Here is a 12,783-nt window from a genome sequence, read left to right on the forward strand (position 1 = left end):
GGAGCACCCTAAGAGCATTGTGGGAGATGATTCCATTTCTATGGCATCTAATAACTGTCCTGGAAACCAAGGAAACCTAGGTCTCGCAGGCCCTTATTGCTTCCTTTAATGGCACTGACTCCTACATGAGCAGCAGCTGCCACTTCTGCGTTTGTCTCTCCCGATTCCCCAGGGGCTCACTAAGCACCCAGAGACACTGCATCCTGCTGACTAAGTAAATAAGCAGAAGGCTGAAAAGCTTAGTGTCCTATTTGGAACCAAATCTCTTTCTTGAAAAGCGTGACAGTCTGACTGTGTCCTTCATGCTTCCACAATAATCTGCTTAGGTCAAAGGACCTGCCTTGAAGTGAACAGCTTCGAAAGAGGTGTTATAAAATAAGAACAGAAAGAGAAACAGGAGAGGGAAGGGGAGAAGGAAGGGGAGAGAGAAGGGGAGAGGAAAGAGAGAGAGGCAGAGGACGGATTGGGAACAAGTGCAAATGTCATTCTCTGGGTGATGGTGAAAAAGATGAACATTCCCTGCGCCTTCCTTAATAAGACATCAGCAACAGGAGGCAGAAGCATCATCGTTCTGAGACACAGAGCACCACACTACATTTCAGCTTTACTGCCATTCCTGTGCTCCCTGAAATATATGTGTTAGAATCAGTAGTAGCCTCTCCTTGCTTTTCTAAGAAGGAAACAGACTCTCTTAAGGACTTCATTGTGCTCTTAATATAATTTAGAAATAAATAAATGATTGATCCAAATCTCTGTGCTTTGTATGCAAAATAATCTCTTGTGGAGTGAATTTGCAAAATACGTTAACTTTTTAAAAAATCACTTTTCCCTTGTGATCATTTCTCCTTTGTTAGGGTATTTGGTATTCTGTTTTTTAAAAGACAGATTTTCTTTCCCTCATTTTGAATATATACACTTTATAATTTCTGGAAATCATGAGTAGATTAGATCTCCTGCTATCTTTTGTGTTTCTTTACACCAAAAGAAGCAATATTTAGAAAATTTGTTGTACTCTATATTCACACGCACTGCATGTAAGCTCTGATTTGTCTCTCATCACACAGGAGATGTTCCAAGTAATTTCTAGCTACAATTCATCCTCAACCAGTTTTGTATTCCACAGTAATAATGCCATTTTCTATAAGACATTCCAATTTGTTTAAGCTTGGGATAGCATTACAAAATAAAAAAGGTAGGTGCTCTCTTTGGTAATTAAGACAAAAATAATTAACGTAAAGATTGCTGCCTGAGCAGTGGTACCACAGTGGATAGAGCATTGACCTGGCATGCTGAGGTTCTAGGTTTGAAACCCTGAGGTCACCAGCTTGAGCATGGTCTCATTTGGTTTGAGTGTGGGCTCACCAGCTTGAGCACTGGGTCATGGGCTTAAGTGTGGGATCATCAACATGAACCCATGGTGACTGGCTTGAGCCCAAAGTTTGCTGGTTTGAAGCCCAAGGTCACTAAATTGAACAAGGGGTCACTGGCTCAGCTGGAGCCCCTGGGTCAAGGCACACATGAGAAAGCAATCAATGAACAATTACGTGATGTAATTATGAGTTGATGCTTCTCATCTCTCTCCCTGCTTCTCCCTCTCAAAAAACAAAACAAAACAAAAAAACAAAAAAAGCTTGCTACTAAAGTATCTTAAAGTTAAATATTTGCTGAAATAAATTGATGTACTTTCAAGTGTGGTCTAACTTTTTCATCCTAAATTTACAATCTGAGCATCCATTTGGCCCAACTGCACGTATTTTATGGCACATTGATAGATACCTGAGACTTACTTTACCACAGATTCAAGTTCAGGAGTGCTTCAGAGGGAACCTGAGCTGGATACATTTCTTTAAAATATGCAAATAAATCTGATAACAATGTTGGGATTCACTGCAGTAGGTCAATAAAATAGCCTTAGAACAATAAGCATATTAATATAAATCTCTAGTGGCAAATCTATTGCTTTAAAATAGTAAAAAACATACAGTTTAAATAACCTTAATCTCAGCATTTGTTCATCATCAATCTTAGTTTACAAAGTGTGCTTATAAAACACAGAAGCTTTAATGAAGTGACTAAACACCAAGTTCTTCCCAAAATGTCATATCCAAAGTTAAGTTGATAAGGTCTAAAAATCACATCTGTGACCTGTAATTGTATAGTGGACATTTCCTTACTTTAAAAATAATACCATATCCCTCTGCCTAGAAGAAATACCTTAATTAAGAAAAGTTAGAAATAGAAGTCTGTAAATTTAACCATGTGTGACAAATACTGAAATGTAAATTATGAATCTGTTTAGAAAAGTAATGTCCTCAGCGTTTATATCCATGAAAAGTTCCATGAAAAGCTAAGGCAGCTTTCCAGATAATTTAGACTTCAGTACTTTTGCTTAAAATATTCATTGAAGTTACATGAAAGAAGATTTTTAGCTTGAATTCACTAAAGGGCTGTCTTAATCCTTGACCTCATGATGCATATGAGCTTTATCCTTTGTTTACACTGAGATTTTTCAAAAATATTTATATTTCAAGTTAATTTGATTTATGTGGTTGAGTTATTTCAATTAGCTTTCTTTTATCTTAAAATTTAGAAAATAAATTAAATTTCAAAAGAAGATATTTACTTCCTAGAGTAGTTTACACATTAGACAAAAGAAGTTTATTATGTCTTTTCAAGTGAATACTTCAGAAATAACAAGAAATATTAATAACCAGTGTGTTTGATACACATTTATCTACTATTGTATTAAGTATCTCCACAAATTGAGATTTTAAATTCTCAAACTGTATCAGAGAGAGAGAAAAAAAAGAAAAGTACATGCTTTTAACACTTTGTGTGTTCTAATATTCTCTGCTTTGAAACACACATCAGCTAACGTCAATGACTTGCATCTAACACCTTTCCTTAAGCAACAACTAAAGTGCACGGACAACAAGAAGCATGAAGTCCCCCTGGAAAGACTCATTCTGTAACAATACAAAACTTAAAAGAACTGTTGTAGAATGCATTTCTCCTGTGAGATCACAGTCCATCTTGTGCAGTAACTAAACCCAATGGAATAAATGAGAAGAATGCATTCAGCAACTGAGTACTTACAGGTACTGGCTTCGCTACCAGAGAAGAGCCATAGATTCAGGAGTTGATGTACAAAATTATGTGGGACAATCTCTGTAGTCAAGGAGTTTACTACATCATTAGGGAGATATGACTTACGCAGCCAAATTAGTTTGAAAAATATATGATGTAATACGTCAATAATTGAAACATTATATAGAATGTTGATGGTAAGTTAAAAAAAATTTGAACACCAATAATTTATTATAAGTCCAAATAGTTTAACTTAAGGAGGAATTGGCATACGGAGTGCGAGACACTATTTCAAATAAAAGAGAAATTTTGTTTAAGGTTATCAATTGATTTAGACTGTGTATGCCCATTAGAATAAGACATTGATTGAAACATGTGGTGGGGACAGGGAAGAAATCAGGCCAACAGCTGAAGAAACGTAAAGTCTACGCCAAGCAATATCAAAATTATAAGTGCATTGATACAAGACATAGAAACAATAAAGCTAAGAACTGTAAGTGAATTCTGAAAATGGCAACAAGCATTCTAACTTAGGGAAGATATCTCATAGCACATCCCTGGTGAGAGAGAGGACACCCGGACTGAGTGGGTTTTCAACACGCCACCACACAAGGCCACACTGTTAGAGCTTATTGGGAAGAATATAAGAGCCAGATATCACTGCACAAAAACTTTACGGCATCTTGTAAAAGAGAAGGAGAAAGGAACTTGGATTTAAAAGCTATTTTTACTGGATAAATGCTGAAGCATATACTTATAAAGAAGAGTTTGGAAATAACTCAAACAAATAAAACAAGATCAGTTGAAATAATGAGAGGGAGAGATAAAACGGAAAAATAATTAAAATCTCTAGTTCTTGGTTTATAAACAAATCCTGCAATGTAACAAAGCATTTATAACATTGTGGGGTTTTTTTTCTGGGCTCAGTGTGATTGTTGGAATCCAATTATGATTATTTTGGTATGTGCAATTATCTTTTATAATTAAAATAACATCTTTCTAATGTTGAAATTCTGTCTCCAAAGACCTTTCAGAAGCAATCGGATGATCAGCCTTGAAACTATGAACATGAGATAAACTCTCAAGATCTTTGATTTTATTCTCTTAAAGCATTGGTCTTAATTTGGACATATCTACTTTCTGAGGTTGAAGCACAATACAATGGAGCCAAAGAGTTCATTTCAGTCTTTTGGAGGATCAATAGCAATCTGCACAGAGATATAACATATGTGATAATTACATCAGGCACTGAAATGATCAGTTGTACTAGTTTTTATTCTTTATATTATGCTCGTGACAAAATAACGTCATCAGAAACAGAATTTCTTTATTAATTTCAAAGAGCTAATCTTTGTTGTTTTTTCTTTAATGAGCTGCAGGAAAGAAAAAAAATAATTTCATTTTATTTTCTAAAAATATGTTAGAAGTAGTAAAAAAAATCCAAAAAATATCAGCATCTATTTAATTAGCTTTGTGGACAGAGTTTACAATTAAACAAAATCAAATTTTGTGTTGTACTGAACATCATTTTTCATGTTTCTAGAAGGAGAGTGTACCTATTTTAGCTGTCTGAATATGGAGTATGTAATGCTTAACAAAATTATTTTAATTAATCACAATTAAAAACATAAGCAACAAATTAGGAGTTAGAGTTCTAGTTGTTCTTTACTTTCCATTAGGATATTTCTTTTTATAATGGTAAATTAAAATGTTATATTCATCCATGTCAGAAAATACATTACAACATAACATTACTTTAAAAATAACAATCCATGCAAAAAGACTAGTGAATTTAGGAAACATTTTCTCTGGGATCATTATCTTAGCTACTCAAAGTTAATGAGTATCTAATTTCTTATTTTATTTGATTATTTCTAAAGGTCTGCAAGGAATATACATGCTAGCTTAAAAAAATAGAAATAGCCTGCCCAGGCAGTGGCACAGTGGATAGAGCGTCGGACTGGGATGCAGAATGACCCAGGTTCGAGACCCCGAGGTCACCAGCTTGAGTGTGGGCTCATCTGGCTTGAGCAAAAAGCTCACCAGCTTGGACCCAAGGTTGCTGGTTCGAGTAAAGGGTTACTCGGTCTGCTTAAGGTCCACGGTCAAGGCACATATGAGAACAATCAATGAACAACTATGTTGCAAAGAAAAACTAATGATTGATGCTTCTCATCTTTCTCCATTCCTGTCTGTCTGTTCCTGTCTATCCCTCTCTCTGACTTTCTCTCTGTCTCTGTAAAAAAAAAAAAAAAAGTAATCATGTTCTAAAAGAATTAAAAGATAGTTTTGTATGCTCAATGTTCTCCTAAAATACATTGGGATTACATTTTTCATTAGTTCACTGTAAGTGTATTATCCATACACTTTCAGGGGAGGGTTAACAGTAAAAATGATTCAAAGAACCTGTCTGTCAGAGGGCTATTGTAACATAGTAGCAAAAACTGAGTGGCTTAAACAACAAAAATTTATTTTCTCACAGTTCCTAAGGCTAGAAATCTGAGATCCAGGTGTCATCATGGCCCTGTCCTTTGGAAGGGAATAAGAAAGTGTCTTTGTCAGGTCCCAACTTTTGGTAGTTCCTTGCTTTGTGGCAGAATATTTCCAAATTTCACATGGCATTCTCCCCCCATGAATTTTTGTCTCCATGTCCAATTTTTCTTTTTCTTGAGGGCACTAGTTTTACTAGATTGAGACATACACTAATGACTATTTTAAGCTGATTATGTCTATAAAGACCCTTTCTCCAAATAAAATCATATTCTTCAGTACTGAGGATTAGGACTCCAACATATATTTTAGGGGAGAGGTCATTTACCTCATAACAGGGAATAGTATGGTTATTGAAAAGAAGTGTTATTAAATTCTGATGGGAGTCCATGTCTCATTTCTAAACGTCTACAAGGAATAAATATGCTGGCTTTAAATTTTTTTTAAAACATGCTGGTTTAAAAATAGGAATAAACAATTTTGTTCTCAAGAGAATTAAGAGATACTTTTGTATACTCCAATAAATTTTCATGCCTACATTACAAATACAGTACCAAGTAAGAGAATCAATAAAGGCACTCAGATATCCTCATGTTTAGCTCTATACAAGTCAATCTATTCCTCATAAAGTTAGTGAAGTTTTTGCTCAGATTAGTAATACTTCCTGGTGAAAGACAAATAATAGGTATACAAAAGTTAGAATGCAATATACTGAAACTTGTGCATATTGAAAGACCTAGGACTTGAGTAGACAGGAAAGTGGAAATAATATCCCAGTGGACATCCAGGCTTCCATAAGCAGATTGATGTGCTCGACTGGAAAATAACCCATATGAGAAGCAAAACACAGGATAGCCTATGAGACATAATGCATAAGATGTGAGTGCTGAACAAAGTGCCAGATGAAGGCAGATGGTTCTGGGGATAGTCTTAGCAGGCAGGTTGTCTCCATTAGGTCCTGAGAAAGCATTGTTTTAGGAAATGCCAATGATCATCAATCAGCCAGAGCCAGGGTGTTAGTCAGATGGTAACAGTGGGCACCAAGTCCAAGGGAAATAGCCTGGGATATAAAGAGAAGATTAAGAATGTTGTAGTAAGAGCCAAGAGCAGAGAAAATCAGTTTAAAAAGTAGCCTGAGATCGAAGAGTACAAAGCAGAGTCTGCATTTTCTGTTACCTTACGTGTGGTTTTAGGGGCTTGAAGGAGCCAAAAAAGAGAGGAAGGAGAGGTTAGAAAATGGATGAATTCAAGTGGCAAGGTGGGTGTATTTTGAAATAATGTTTTGAATATAGTCTGACAGAGGTCTATTGAGTCAGTACAATAAAGAAAATTAAGATAATTAGAGCTCTGTGAAAATAAAAGCAGGCAACTCTTTTAGTCTAAAGTTTAGGAACAAACTTGAATGTTCAAGTTGTAAATACATAACCACTTATTGGGACAATTAAGGAAATAATTTTAAAATACGTTTAAAGACTGGATTCAATAGCTTCTGAAATACCTTTTATTTTTGGGATTCTGTGACAATAGATGTTGTATTTATCCTGTGCATGTAAGATGATTCCTAGTAGAAAGACAGGAATATTATGAGGCAATACACTTCAGTAAAATAGGATTCAATTTAAACAGGCAGAGAATCTGCTACTATTGATGACTTACCATAAAGCATAGCAGAGAAAATAAAAGAGAAAAGCACAGGAGATAAAAGATATCAAATCTTATGGCAGAAGAAGATAAACCATCAAATTGTGACAGTAAATATAAAAAAAATTTTAACTGTCTAGCTATCGAGTTTATTGCTTGTCAATTACACATTCCTCATCCACAATTCAAAGGGTCTTAAACACGCACATAACAATTCTCCACATAAAGGGTCTAAAAGGAAACATAAATAATAGAACAGATTCTTAATATAGTTAACTATGAAGTACTACAGATTTTTTTAGGCTATTACAAAGAAAAATTTTATAAAGAAAACATATTCACTCAAATGATTAAAGGGTGTAAACTACAAAATATTTTAAGAGGAGCTCTAAAATATTTAAAAGTGTTACTAGACTAAGGAGAATAAATGAAAAAATTTATCAGATGTATATGATTTTTATAGAATGTTCTTCATAGTCATGATTAGGTCTCCAAATTCTAATGAATTAGGGTAATATATTAATTACTCAAATATTGTATTTATTTTAAATAATAATAATAATTTAAATTTTTCAATTTTTAAAGCAGTAAGGTTCTTTTTTTCATTCTTTTATAAAAATGATTTAATTATTAATACAATAGTACTATGCTAATTCTTAAATTAAATAAGATAATGTATAGAAACTTTTTTGACATATGACCTGTCACGGAGTAAGCACTAAGCATTAACCACTCATATTTGTAGTTTAACATTATAGAAAAATATTTCAATCATTAAACATATACTTACATTTAAAATAAGAGTAAAGATTAAATATAGTTTTTTTAAAAAATAATTGGGTATGTTCCTTCAAACTCTACCTAAAAAAAAGAGTGTTCCAACTACAGAGTAAAACCCACTTTTACGTGTAAAGGGAATTACTTCCGCTTGTCAATTAAATATAAATGTGTAAACTATACTGAATAGTACTTTTTAAAAACTAAGAATCATCAGAAAATAGCACATACATAGTACACAAACTGTAATTTATACATTGTAACTTTTCAGAGTAGTAGTAGCACAGTATTATTATAAATTTCAGTTACTATGTTGTAGAAAATAACATTGACAATAGTAATTACTGTTTGTTAAGCCATCTAATATCTGTCAAGTAATATATCAGGCACCTTATACAAATATTATCTAACTTGGCTCTCACTATAATCCTTCTAGGTAGAAGCGTTATCTCCATTTAACAAAAAAGGGAACTGAGACTCAAAGTTCTGTGATTGCCCAAGTCGCTAAATACATATTGATGACTGATTTTAGATTAAATTTAACTCTACCTAACCCAAAATACCTTAAAAACAACATGATGATAGAGATTACTGATTGGTGGATTGCAGAACAAATATAACATTGATTGTTGAGCTCCTGATCAGATCCATCATCTTACCCCTATCATGCGGACCTTGCCATCCATGCCACAAAGCCAAATGGTCAATGAATGTCCTTAAAACTTCAGTAACAATGACACTCAGCTCAACACACTGTATAATAATGTCTGTGCTTTCACAGCAGTGGGAAAAAGAATATACTGATCACAATTTCCTGTACTGTTTGACCATTTTGCCAAGATTGCAAAGTCAACAGAGGACTAATAGGTTAAAAACCTAAAAAATTAACTTGAAAATCATAGAAAAGAATTACTGAACCAGAGGTTCTAAACTATATTTATGTCTTATTATGAATCACTGAACTGAAAAGATGTGTTTGGCAAGATATTATTTCTTGAAAGTGTTCACAGATGACAGTCACCATATATGCCAAATAATCATAAGAAGTCACTAAATTTTAGAACACAAACTTCATTTACTACTCTAAGAGATCTGCAGGCATTGGTTGATAAATTAAATAAAGCAGTCAGTGAACATCAATGTATAGAGAAAGGGGAGACAGACAAATACACACAGAGAAATTGAGTAACTTTATTTAAAATGCTTAAAAATAAAAAAATCAATTTTGGAGGCTGGATATTTGCTGATACAATTACTGAGTTAGACAGAATTTAATAATTATTTTTGGTCCCTATGGGGGTTACATTGAAAAAGAACACTTGAGTAGACTATTAAGAGGTATTTGTTCCCAGACCACACAATGGACAAATATCCATAATTAGTTTGAAAATAAAATACAATCTGTACTATGATTCCATTTTCAGCATTATACATAATTTTAAATTTGATATCTCTTCCTTCAGAGAACAATTATCTAGTAAAATGCTCACTAGAGCATAACATCAATATAAAAAACAATGAAGACAAAGTTTTTTATTTAGAATATTAAAACTAACTAATGATTTTTCATCTGTTGTAAAAGAAGCTACAATTACCCAAAGATCATTTTTCTAAAATTAACTATAATTAGCAAATGAATGAGACATAGAAGAAAATGATGACTATTTAGGTCATATTAAAATTACAAAATAAAATGTCCTTTTAGGAACAGAGAGTTTAAAGCATCTTCAATCATATTGTCCGAGATTTTACTTTTCCTTTTAAATAAAAGGCTAATATACATGTTATACCTTAAATTACTTGTAAATAAAGACAACTATTTACTGTTAGAAAAGTCTTTATTAAAAGAATACTAGTAAAATATTTAATAACTTGATTTGAAGCCAATATATGAAGAGTTTAAAAGCATATGGTTATAATCTATGACACATTCTAGGCAATCAAAAAGTTAGGTTACAAACACCTAGGAACAGAATCAGGTAATGATACAAGAGGCAAAGTAGACAGTACTAGGAAGGAAGTAACATAAGGTTAAAAGTCAAGGTAAGCAGATTACTTCCTCCATTTCTTTGAGGCTTTCTCCCCCACTGTATATAACCAAATATATATAAAAAAAAATCAAACTCTAAAATATATACTGGACAAGTGTTTCCAGTTAATATACAAGCAGGAAGCACAGACACTTGATTCCTGAAAAAGGATAAACAGTGCAATGATTCCTATAATTTTTCAGGTTTTCTGGACTCTGGGACTGAGAAGGATGAAACTAGAACCTGATTGTCTATCTTAGTTTATGAGGCAGAGATTGAGAGAGAGAGAAATGGAGATGGCTGGAATTTGTGGAGCAAAGAACCAAAGAGAAAGGACCTATAGAGAAAGAGCTCCAGAAATCTACAAAAGGTCTCCTAGAGTGTTTAGCTGAACACTAACCTGAAGGTTTGTGAGGTGAGAGTCCACAGGTTGCAGGAGGGGAAGAACATCTGAGAGCTACATGCCAAACCAATCAAAGAGTTTACCTAGGGTTCAAGATCTATCAAGTGAGGGAGGAAAGAACTTGTGAAACCACAGGATATTCAGCAGAGATGCCCAAATGTTTAGAATTTGGAATAAATTCTACTCTGGATCCATCCCAAAGAAAGCGTAAAGCCAGCTTCTAAAGAGACAAACCTCAAATAATTAACTATTTTCATTTTTTAAAGGAAGGTAGCAAAATCCAGATTCTCAACAATGGAATATTCAGAACATTTGGCATTGAATAAAATATCACTAGACACATAAAAAAACAGCAAAATATGATTTATAGAATTTATGTCGCCAATGGTGGCAAATCCAGAAATTATATATGATAGAATTAGCAGATAAGTCATTATAATAGATATTATAAATTGGCTCAAAGGAAAACATAAGGAGAGAAGAATAGCAAAATACAGAAAAGAACCAAATGAAACTTCTAAATATAAAAATATAATATCTAATGTAAAAATCATTAGATTTAAAACAAAATTAGACATTACAGAAAAATATAAGTAAACCTGAAGATCTAACAACAACAACAAAAACAACAACTACCAAATACAGCAAAAAAGAGGAGAAAAGAAGACAAAAATAATAGAGAAAAAGTGACATGTGGAAGGAAATCAAGTAGTTTAACACTTGGGCAACCGGAGGACCAGAAGGAAAGAAGAGATAAAGAAGGGCACAAATTACATTGAAAAAATTAAAGGACAAAACTTTTCCCAAATTTATGATAATTAAGTCCACAGATCCAGGAGGCTTATATAAACCAAATTAAATACATAAAAAGAAAATCAAACCTAGACTCAACAAATTCAAAATTTTGAAAAGTTTTAGCTAAAAGAAGATCTTTAAATAATACTGGTGGAAAAAATGCCTGTTTCACCCAAGAAAAAAAAAAGCTCATAGCAAAGTATCTTTATTTTATCTGATAAAAAAGAAAAAACAACCCTGCAAAGTCCAAAATAAGGACCCAAGAAAATATTCCTTGAAACTGAAGGCAAAATTAATTATTTTTACACACTAATGACTGAGAAATCTTGTGCTAGCAGTCCTGCATTGCCAGCAATGTTAAAGAAAGTTGTTCAAACACAAGAAAAGCAACATCAGATGGAAATCCCTACCCATGTCAAGGTACGATGAGTGCCAAAAATGGTAAATACATAAGTAACTATAAAAGACATTTTTGTCTCACTTAAAATTTGTATTTAAAAAGATTGTTTAAAGTAATATATATAAATGCATGTAAAGAATAGGACAAATAACCAGTGGAGGACTAAGGAAAAATATCAATATAAAGATCTTAAATATATAAAAGTATACATTATAAATGTAAAATGGTATGAAGGTAGATAGTGATCAGTTAATATAAATATTGAAATACTGGAAATCACTATAAAAATACAATACATAAGAAAATATAGCAAACACACCAAAGATGACAATAAAATTGAATTCTAAAAGCAATCCAAAAAAGGCAGCAAAACGAGGAAGAAAGAACAGAAACAGAAGTGATAATAAAGCATAGAACAGGATGACAGATTGTAATCTAAAAGCATTGCTACTTAATTCATTAGATAATTAATTGTCTAAACACTAATTAAAATACACAAATTGTCAGAGCATACAAATAAAACAAGAGCAAACTTTATGTAGTCTACAAAATCCAAGTGTAAACACACACATAGTTTAAATATTTTAACCTAAGAAACCTGTTAAATAATGATATACATATATAAAAGTATTTAAAAAGATATAACATTCAAACGCTATTCAGAACAAACTAGAATTCAGATAGACTAGAATTTATCAAAATGAATAATACTAGGATAGGGCATCAGAGTAACGACAGCGTGAGAGATACTCCTGACCTCTCCCCTTGAAATTTCAACAAATTGACAACTATAATACAGCAAAGGAACTCCAGCTGGGCTCACAGGTGCACCTGAGGGATCCGTGCTCCATATGGACTAAAGGTGAGACAGGGTAAAAAGGGGTTCAGAAAAAAATACAATCCCAGTGGGCTTTGGAGAGGAGAGAAACCTGGAATGAATGGGTTTTCTTTACTCTGCTGGACTATGGGGAGGAAGGAAGCTCAGGATCTCTAGATTTTGTCTGAGGGTTACAAACAGGGAAACTCGAAGTGACTGGGTCTCCTTCTGCCAGGAGGGGAAGTGAGATAGAGGGGCAGAGGGGAAGATAAACCAAAGTAGCTAGAGCACAGGGTGATGGCCAGTGTTCCCATGGTCTGCCTGCAGCCTGCACTCAACAGAG

Source organism: Saccopteryx bilineata, chromosome 1 (genome assembly GCF_036850765.1).
Source record: "Saccopteryx bilineata isolate mSacBil1 chromosome 1, mSacBil1_pri_phased_curated, whole genome shotgun sequence".
Classification (NCBI taxonomy): Eukaryota; Metazoa; Chordata; class Mammalia; order Chiroptera; family Emballonuridae; genus Saccopteryx; species Saccopteryx bilineata.